At 44.1% G+C, this 9,176-nt stretch overlaps 1 long non-coding RNA gene across 3 annotated transcripts in view; it reads left to right on the plus strand.

Moving 5' to 3' along the window:
• LOC104911223 overlaps positions 1-8,875 on the plus strand; it is a 12,962-nt gene extending 4,087 nt beyond the window's left edge. For 2 of the 3 annotated variants that reach the window (XR_004159966.1, XR_793743.3), the window contains 2 exons: positions 7,867-8,037; positions 8,855-8,875. This is a non-coding gene — a long non-coding RNA (uncharacterized LOC104911223). Of the gene's footprint in view, positions 1-5,984; positions 6,033-7,866; positions 8,038-8,854 lie in introns of all 3 variants that reach the window. The other variant, XR_793744.3, reaches the window with a different exon arrangement.
• Positions 8,876-9,176: the final 301 nt, after the last annotated feature.

Here is a 9,176-nt window from a genome sequence, read left to right on the forward strand (position 1 = left end):
GCTTTTTAAACGTTGTATTGATCTGTTAGTGAAGGAGCGGAGGACAGAACTAGGTGTCTCTGGCACAGGCACATCCTGTGGCTTTGCACACTCTATGCACAGGTCCTGCTCCCCCCAGCATCAGTGTGTCCAAACCACAGGTCAGGAGTTTCTCCAGCAGAAGGGTCCCAGCTCCTTTCTAAGAAGCCCTCCACCCAGAGACCTCCCTCCTGGCTGATCCTGCAAAGCCTTTCTGCCTTCTCTCTGCTGATGCTGCAGAAATGAGCTCAGCTGCGGCACTGCAGGTGTTGACACTGCTGCTGCACAAGCAGAATGCAGCAGCCTGCTGTGCACACAGCTTGTCTTCCCAAACCCTCTGATAACATCAGACAGCTGCGTTGCTTGTGTCTGGACGGGGATACAAAAAGGTGTTGTGAGTTTTAAGGATCTCTTGAATCCCACAGAGCAGCTAATACTCTGGATACTTTTGAGATATCATCGATGCATTCATACAAACAGCCGATGTCCCTGCTAGAGTGGACTGACCTTCCCCATTTCTTGTGGGTATGATTTCATCTCAAGTACAACATTTACTCACTGTGGCAGGAAAGAGTTTATCCTGATATTTTGATTCTGGTTAAAATCAGGTTACTTTTACCAGTTCTTTTCTTTAATATAGTGCTCCGATATTCAGATTTTTTCCTTGCAAGGCTTTTGACTTCTCCACAGTTTGTTCCTGGGCTCTTGGTAGCGTTTCCTGGATGCACAGATGTGGATATATGCAGTTAGGCACAGTCTGAGTGGGGAAAGGCCACTTTCTCCTATCCAGTCCTCTGCCCTTTATTAGGGTGACATTTGTTATTAGCCTCCAGCAGACAGTGGTTGCTACCAAGGCTTTTCTGTTCGCTCTCATCACTGGGACTGTCTAGATTTTTCTCACAGTGTCGTAAGTCATTTATTTTGGGAAATCGGAACGTCACTTAAGAAAGAAGAAGCTCCTTGTGTTTGCATTTCCATGGAAGTGCCAAGCCCAGTTTGATGTCTATTAACTTCTTTTTCTGAGAATCTCTTGAAATTCCTGTTTCTTATTCAAATTCCCCATGCTGCTTGGGCAGGTTTTGGACCCATCTGGCTGCAGGACACATACACTGAATTCTGCTGGGATCAGTGTTAAAATATACTTCAAGGGATGTCAGGGTATTGACTGGCAATGTAAGTCTGTGTCAGTGTTAATTCATGCACATCATTACCCTACTCAATCAGAGTGCTCTAATTACAGCAGGAAATGTTGCTGTAATTAAGATCCCAGGGCTTTTTTAGAAAAGGAGGAGAAACAAAACAAAATGAAAGAGAGTTGCTCTCAGCTCCTGTAAAACAGCAGCAGCTCCGTTTGATTTTCCTGTCAAGTCAGATGGGTGGTCCTGCACACATCATTGATCCCCAGGAAGAAAATTATGAAGCCAGATCCGAAGAGGTCAACAGAAGTGCTGACTTCAGGGGAAACCCAGTGTGGAGAAGCTGAAGTCTTGAAGCACTCTCTCACAGGGAGACTTGCCAATGAGTGCTGGGTTTTCTTTCATTTTCTAAGCTGAGCTGCTGCAGACCATCCCTCAATTAAATAATTCAATCTAAAAATCAGAAGTGGGGAAGAGACATCCCCTGTCCTCCCTGCTAAACTCTTTCCTCTAACCTTCATTCATTTACTTGTTATTAAAGAACAAGCAGATAAACCATAACTTGGATCTCTTGATAACTGCTGTTTGCACAGTACGGTGTACAACTGGAGATGGAGACCAGGAAGGAAGAAGTTGTTTTGATTCTCTGTAAACATGAGATGTGCAACATTAATAAGCAGAAATTAAGATCTGTCCTGTCAGAGCTGGCATAAGGGTGATGCCCTGGCAGGGATGTCACAGAGCCTGTAGCACAGTGCTGTAAACAATAATCTCCTGATACTATTACAGGCAGTGCCATTATGGCTGTCAACTTTAATTAAGCACACTCCCATTTGCTTTGTCCTACTAATGTTGCTCCCGGGCCGCTGCTAATTCCATGTGCAGCCAGGTTTCATCATGAGGGTGTTGACTTTGCGTTGTTGAAATCAAGCCTGAATCAGCTTAATTCCTGTGAGGACAAGACTGTGCAGTGGCCAGGGGTCACCTAGCAGTGGCGTTGATCTTTTGTCTTCTGCCAAATGCTCAGTCGTGGTCAGTGCTGCCCCTGGGGTTTGTGGCTCCCTGGGGCTGAATGCAGACCCTTCCCTTCCTGCAGTCACAGGGGAGTCCTCTGAAGCGGTACTGGGATGTCCCAAGAGCTGAGCTGTCCCGGTAGAGCATGGCCGCTACAGAGCCTCTTCAGCAGAAGTCTTCACTGGTTGGAAGTTTTCATCTTTCAGCCTCTGCCTTTGTTTTATTCTGCAAACATGAATTAAGCATTAGGACACCAGTGTTCTGCAAGGACACCAAGCATGGATACTGCCCTGCATTTTATTCATTCTAAAAATTGAATCCTATTATGTTTAAAAAATCAAATATTAAACCGCATTACATGGAAATGCAGGGGATATATGTCTGTATATTGACATACCCATTTATTCATATGCACAGGAGGGTGCTAGATACAGGTACAAATAAAAGGAAATTAAGTTACTCGCCCAGCCTCATTCTGCAAATTGGCAGCTGAGTCAGGAGAAGAACTGAGATGTTATTCTCTGTTGGCTACATGGGGAAGCTGAGAGGCCCCATCCAAAGGTCAGTCCGTGAATGTAAATTATAAGTGCCTTTCCCAAGATGCTTGTTTTTCTAGTGTCTGCTCTTTCAAAGTGCCAAAGAGTCAGGCAGACATCAAAGATTGAGCTTCCCAAATCCCAAAGGATGGCCACTGCCCTTCCTCTTCTAGAGCACATCTATATTTTAGCAAGAAAAACTCCTCCATCTCCAATCCAATCAAAAATTATGCAAGAAAATTTGCCCTTAACGTTGTCCTGAAAGAATCACCTTCTGGAGTAACATACTCTGATTTGAAGTTTGCTGCTCATTAGTGCCATATTATCCACTGGCTAACTCTTCCTAAACAGCAACCCAGGCAATGATCTCACCTCCCCTGGACACTCAAATGCATATTCGTGGAACATCCCCTGAGAGAGATGAAGGTCATTGCTGTCCACAGCATTTAATTATGGAGAAATTACTATAGCAGCTGTAAGCACTAAGTCCATTACAGGGGTAATGGCTTCAGCAAGATTTCATACATGTATAAAGGGAAATGGCAGGGCTTTATAGAAAAGTATTAGCTAGGCTATGAAGGCTATTTAAATGATTCACTGATAACTTCTCCTTGTTCCATGGCTTTCAATCACTCTGCTTGTGGGAGCTGAAGAACATTTTTAGGAAAAGCATCTTTCTAAATAATGTATATTCAGATATGCTGAAACTAGTAACAGCTCAGTGTTGAATTTGGCATTTTAAATTCACCTGTCCCTGGAACAACACTGGGCAGGTGGTGAGGGGTCTGTCCTCCAAAGGCATAACTGTGAAGGTACAGTGTAGACTGAGGTTTTCCTTGTTGAGCCCACATTTTTTAACTCCATTCACGTTTAGCCTGTATAGTGGCTAAAAACTGGTGGGTCTGGATGCATAAATAGGGTCAGTGGTGGCCCAGTTTGGATGGAAACCTCTCTTTCTTTCTGCAGCTGCAGGGCAGGGATCAGGGCATAGCATCTTCCTTTCATGGGAAGCTTGTGCAAGCTGACTAGTTGTGTGCAAAACCACGATAACAGCCTGAACACTACTTCATTATGCCATGCTGTAGGAGAACTTTTTCCATTTCAGAAGGTAATAAGGAGACAAATAGACATTTCAAACTTCAGAGAAATTAGAAAAGACAATTTCAGAATGATAAATTTAAAATATGACCTGAATCTCTCATTCAGATACATCACGTGTCGCAAGCCCTTCTGTGTTGCTCAAGAAATACAGTTCCCTGCAGTGCAGGAATCAGCACCCCGAGATAATCTGGAAGATTAAGGAGTGACTTGGTTTTCAGCTCTGCGTTTGTAGTCGTGACATCGTGGCTTGAGTGAAGTATCCAGGCAACAAGCCCGTCTTCATGATTAGCAGCATGACACCTGCCTGAACAAATATCTCATGCACACAGATCTAATGAGGCTGGTGCTAGGGAAAAGGAACATTAAAAAATTAATTAGGATATGCTTTTTGAAACACCTTATTCCTTCTTGCTGCTGTATCACCTGCAACACGCAGCATGGCTCAGGGAAGGCTGTAGCCAGATATAGTTACAGAACATCTGCTGGAGAACAGAGTGTGAGTGTCCTCTGCAGAGCGGGTGCACGGTGCTGGTGGGAGGTTTGCTGTGGCAGTGATAGCTCTGGCTGCTCACATGCAGTGAATCTCGCATAAGAACGTGGAGGCCAATGCAGTGTGCCACAGGAGCTAGTGGCAGCTCTGATTGCCCAATCGTCTTAATTGCAGATAGCCCTATTTTAACCCCTCCTCTGAGAGGCACAAGGAGGAACACAGCTTGTCTCCTAGAGCATAGTTTTAGTGCTTGGAACACCTACAATGGTGGTGACTTCCTCAGGCAGGAATGCCACCTACATGTCAGTCAGGAGGCAAAAATCACACTGCAGCCACTGCTGTAGTGGGCTTTGGCTGTGGTAGATAGAGTGTGATTGGATATGGCTGGGATGTGTACATTAAACCGTAGTTACAGCTTTGCCCTAGTTTCTCAAAATTATTTTTTGTGTTTGCTTCACTGTAAGCATACAGCAGCTATTCGATTTGAAAGGCTTGTTGGGCTAACATGCCCTGTACAAACTGCAAAAGGTGGCTTAATTCAAGTGACTCTGTGTTCTGAAAACCAATGAAGTTCCTATCTATATTTTCACACCCCAAATAATTACACAGATGCTCATAAATCAGAAGATTTAATTACATAGTCCCTTTAGTTTGCTGATATTACTGTGTATACAATGAAAAAAATAATTAAAGTAGATGTGTACTGAAAAAGAATTCTGGTACAAGTATGCTTCAGAAAGGTGCACACATCTGCCCAGCTCCCTGAAATGACTGCTTTTAACCCCAGACACACACGCCTCACTTTGTGATCAGAGGTACAGGGTCCAGATAAGAGAGATATTGTGCAATCAATATTCCACGCAGGCTCCCAGACGAGAAGCATTCTTAGTTATAACTCTAAAGCGTGGAGATGTCTCTCCTTTGTTTAGGTGTGAATGCTATGAAGAGTTGGAAACCCCAGTCAAAGCTGAATGCTGTGACTCTCTAGGGGAACTGCTGGCATGCCTCTGCCCAGCAACTACAGCAGCTCCCACAGGGACCCCAGTGACAGAGATGTGTTCAGGAGCTCCTGGATGTGGGTCCCAGGGGGGAGCAGGTTTCTTATGCTCACCTGCATTGGTGAGCTACCTCCACAGAAGTAATGTGCTTTGCTTTTACTATAGGCAAGCAGAAAGGTAAAGTGACATTGCAAGCCATATAAGAAGGTGAAATCTTTGATCACAATCAGAGACAAGGTGAAACAGCAGACTGCAGTGACAAGCTGAGCCCAAGTTGTGGGTTCCTGGGAATACAATGAGATGTAACATCAAGTTTCCTTTTTCCCTGTCACTCAGGAGTGAGCTTGAGGGATATCAGCTGAACCGTTGGAAGGAATGTCTTCACAGAGTCATAGAACGAACCACTGTAGATCTTTGCTTATACCTACCGCAGTGATAAATAGCAGCAGATCCTCTGTCTCCTCTTCCTGCTTTTAAATCCAGCACTTGCCACCTTCCCAACACAGACATGATGCATGGAGTCTTTCTTTCTCTGCGGGAGCTTCTCTGAATTTATATGCTTGCCCCATTCCTTCATGAGCAAATTCATTCAACTTTATGTGACCTGCCTGTTGAACCCAACGTTCTTATAAGTGGCAAGAACATTTTCTAAGTCCAGTGACTTATTCATTGTACTTACATCCACTCCCAGGCTCCAGATTGCTGTTGATGCTCTAGATGGCCCTTGCATGGCAAACAAGTAAGTGACATAGTGTGCATGAATGTAGCTCAAACCACATTTTCTTGTCTGCTTCACACCTTGCTTAAAAATATTTATATACAGCTCTGAGACTATGGACATGGAGATAAGGTGCATCAGCAGGGGCAGAACCTCAGACCTTTTTGTTTTTTTCCTGAATTTGTTGTATTCGTACAATAATGGGATTTCTACTGACCAACATTAACATCTCTCCTTTCCTAAGTCCTGAGAGGAGATCTGAGGAGACTGTGGGGAAGGGGTTAATGGTTACACTGTCTGTTAAGGAAAAGAAAATACCCCAGAGGAGAAGGTTGTATTCTGGAGAGGTAATGATCCATCAGAGGCTGAAACATTTGCTGTCATTTTCTGCTTCAAACTTCCTAGAAAGGATAATTATAACCAGATGTTGAGCACAATTGAAACAAATAACAAGAGGATTGGAGACCTGGAGCGGAATAAGGAAAGGAGAGCTTAAGGAATATTTAGATAGCTTTGACATGTTCCAGCCTGCATAATCAAACAAAATTCACCTGTAAGGTCTTAAGAACCCATCCAAAGCCATTCCTGAGCTATTATTACTTTTGGGTAGCTATGGAATAAGAGGGGCAGGAGAGAAAGAACAGGGGAACACTTATTACCTGTCTTGCAGGGAAAGCCAAGGAATTTAAATCAGTACACGTAACTCTGATTCCTGGAAACATCTCTGGAACAAATCACTGAAACATCAATCTATAGTTGGCCACAGATTAGTCAGTTGATATAAAATACATTGCAGGATTTTGTCAAAAGCAAACCATGTCAGTCCATTCCAATTTTAATTATTTGGCCCACTGGTTAAGGGACACAGACTTAATTGTAAGAAGACTTTGGGCAGTTTCCTACAAAATGTATTCAGTTGTGCACCAGGGACATGTTCTGGGCTTCACCATGAGAGCAGGGCCCAGCTACCTGCTAAGCTGGAAGGTGAGAGCTGAGCCTGAGCAGTGAGATCCAGGAGAGGTGTGCTCAGCCCATATCTGGGTCAGGGTGTGAAAGAACAGTTTGAATGATGGAGAAGGGAGAGCAGTTATGAGATGTCTGAAGAAAGCCAAGCTGATAGAGCTTGCAAGACATTTGGAAGACAGGCTCATCATTCAAAATGATGTTGATGACTGAGAGAAGTGCCCTGAAATCCTCAAGATGACATCAAGTAAGATCAAAGTACTGCTACTGAGGGGAAGTTATTGCAAAAAAGAAAAAAATAAAAAATAAAAAGGTATCAACTACCCATGAAAACACTAGAAAACTAGAGCACCTGTATTATAGGATGAAATTCTGAAATGGCTTTCCAATAGATGTGCAAATGTCAGGAAATCCTTACTGGGTTCAGGATGAAAATGGGCAGTTTCAGGCAGGGACCTAGGGGTGGTTGAAGACTGCCAGGCTGGCTGAGCTGGGAGTTTCTTTGCTGATGTCTTCCATTTGATTCTCTGTAATGTATAGTGGCAGCTACACTGATCTTGTGAGGCTTCACCTGGAGTTGCTGGGTTCAGCCTTAGGAGCCCTACTTTGTAGGAGACAGGAGAAATGGAGAGCGATCTAGGGCACAGCAACTTGAATGAGAAAAAGGGGGTGCAGGTAGTTATCAGCTGTTCTCTATATCCACTGCTGGACAACCTCAGCTGAAAAAAATGAACTGGAAGTTGGGAGAAAGCTATAGAATGCATCTTTCAAAACAAAGGACAGCTGTGTTTTCAGACAAGATCCTTTGAGTTTAGGGTCCCACAAGGTGAAGAATTTCACCTCTCCAGTAGCCATGTGGCTGCCAGGAGCAGCAGGAATATTCTTCCAACAGGAAGATCCCACAGCACCTGATCCACCCTGAAACCACAGGTTCAATGTCTTCCGGAGGTCCCTTCAGCCTCGTGCTTCTGTGAGTCAGCTGTGCTAAAAGCAGGCTGCAGCTATGTGCTATGAACCTGAGTCCATGATGGTGCTAATGGAAGAGGTCTCAGTTGACTTAAAGGTAAGTCTTTCACCTTCCTCTGATCCCCACAGCTTTACTGTGGTATTTTCTCAAAATTTGCTCACACACCAGAGGGCACAGGCAGTAAAAATCCCATACGCTCTCAGTCTCTGACCACAGTAATGTGATACTTTCATAATTTTCTTTTAGACATATCTTAAAGAAATCTTGTCATGGTGACCATATTCAAAATCCTATTAAACTTAGTCCTACCTGGTACCTCCAAGTATCTCTTCAGTTAGCAGTCCTGAAACAAACTCTTTTTGAAGGGTAAGAACTGGTGCTGGAATGACAGGGAAAAGGAGATGGGTGTGAGGGAGAGGGCAAACCACCACCACCCTAATTCCCACACAGAGGTGGAAGCTTGGGGAAAGGAGAAGGAACCCAGGATTTAACAGTAAACAACTGTCAAGGAAAAACTGTTGTTTCACCATTTGCAAGACTGAAACTGCAGTGTTTAATGATCTCTGTTCAATCTCCTAATAAATTATTTTCTTCAATTAGCCTGCACTGTGAAACAGCTCTGACTTGTTGGAGCTTTGAATGGGCTGATGAATGTTCTCAGGCTTAATGACTGCCCGTGCCCTTGCTGCTCCCTCAGCCCGTTGTTCATCACTGCCAACTTTCCCTCTCCAGGATGCTGTTTATCTGACAATCAGGGGCACTGCCACTGGAGCATTTCTAAAAAGATTATTTTGCTAATTATTCAGAGGTCACTAATTGGAAGGTGAAGCCAGCACTGTCCCTCAGCTTTGAACTCCCTGGTGATACAAGAATGTTGCTGTTACACGAAGACCGTATTTTTTTTATTCCACAGCACTTAGTCTCCTCCCATCCTACTACATCCTGGCTACAGAAATAGCCAGTCTCAATAGTAGGAAGAAAAAAAGCAAGATACATCTCCCTGCAGGCCTGCTGCAGACTGGCTCAGGCAACTGCACCAAGTGCTGATGGAAGGTGAGGGCTGGGTTCTGCATGTACAGCCTGACTTCAGGCAGGAATTAGATTGGATTTAAGGAAACTTTTTTTTTATGATAGGAGTAGTGAAGCACTGGAACAGGTTGCCCAGAGAGGTGGGCGATACCTTGTCCTTGGTGACATTCAAGGTCAGGCTGGTCTAGGCTCTGAGCAACTTGATT

Source organism: Meleagris gallopavo, chromosome 5 (genome assembly GCF_000146605.3).
Source record: "Meleagris gallopavo isolate NT-WF06-2002-E0010 breed Aviagen turkey brand Nicholas breeding stock chromosome 5, Turkey_5.1, whole genome shotgun sequence".
Classification (NCBI taxonomy): Eukaryota; Metazoa; Chordata; class Aves; order Galliformes; family Phasianidae; genus Meleagris; species Meleagris gallopavo.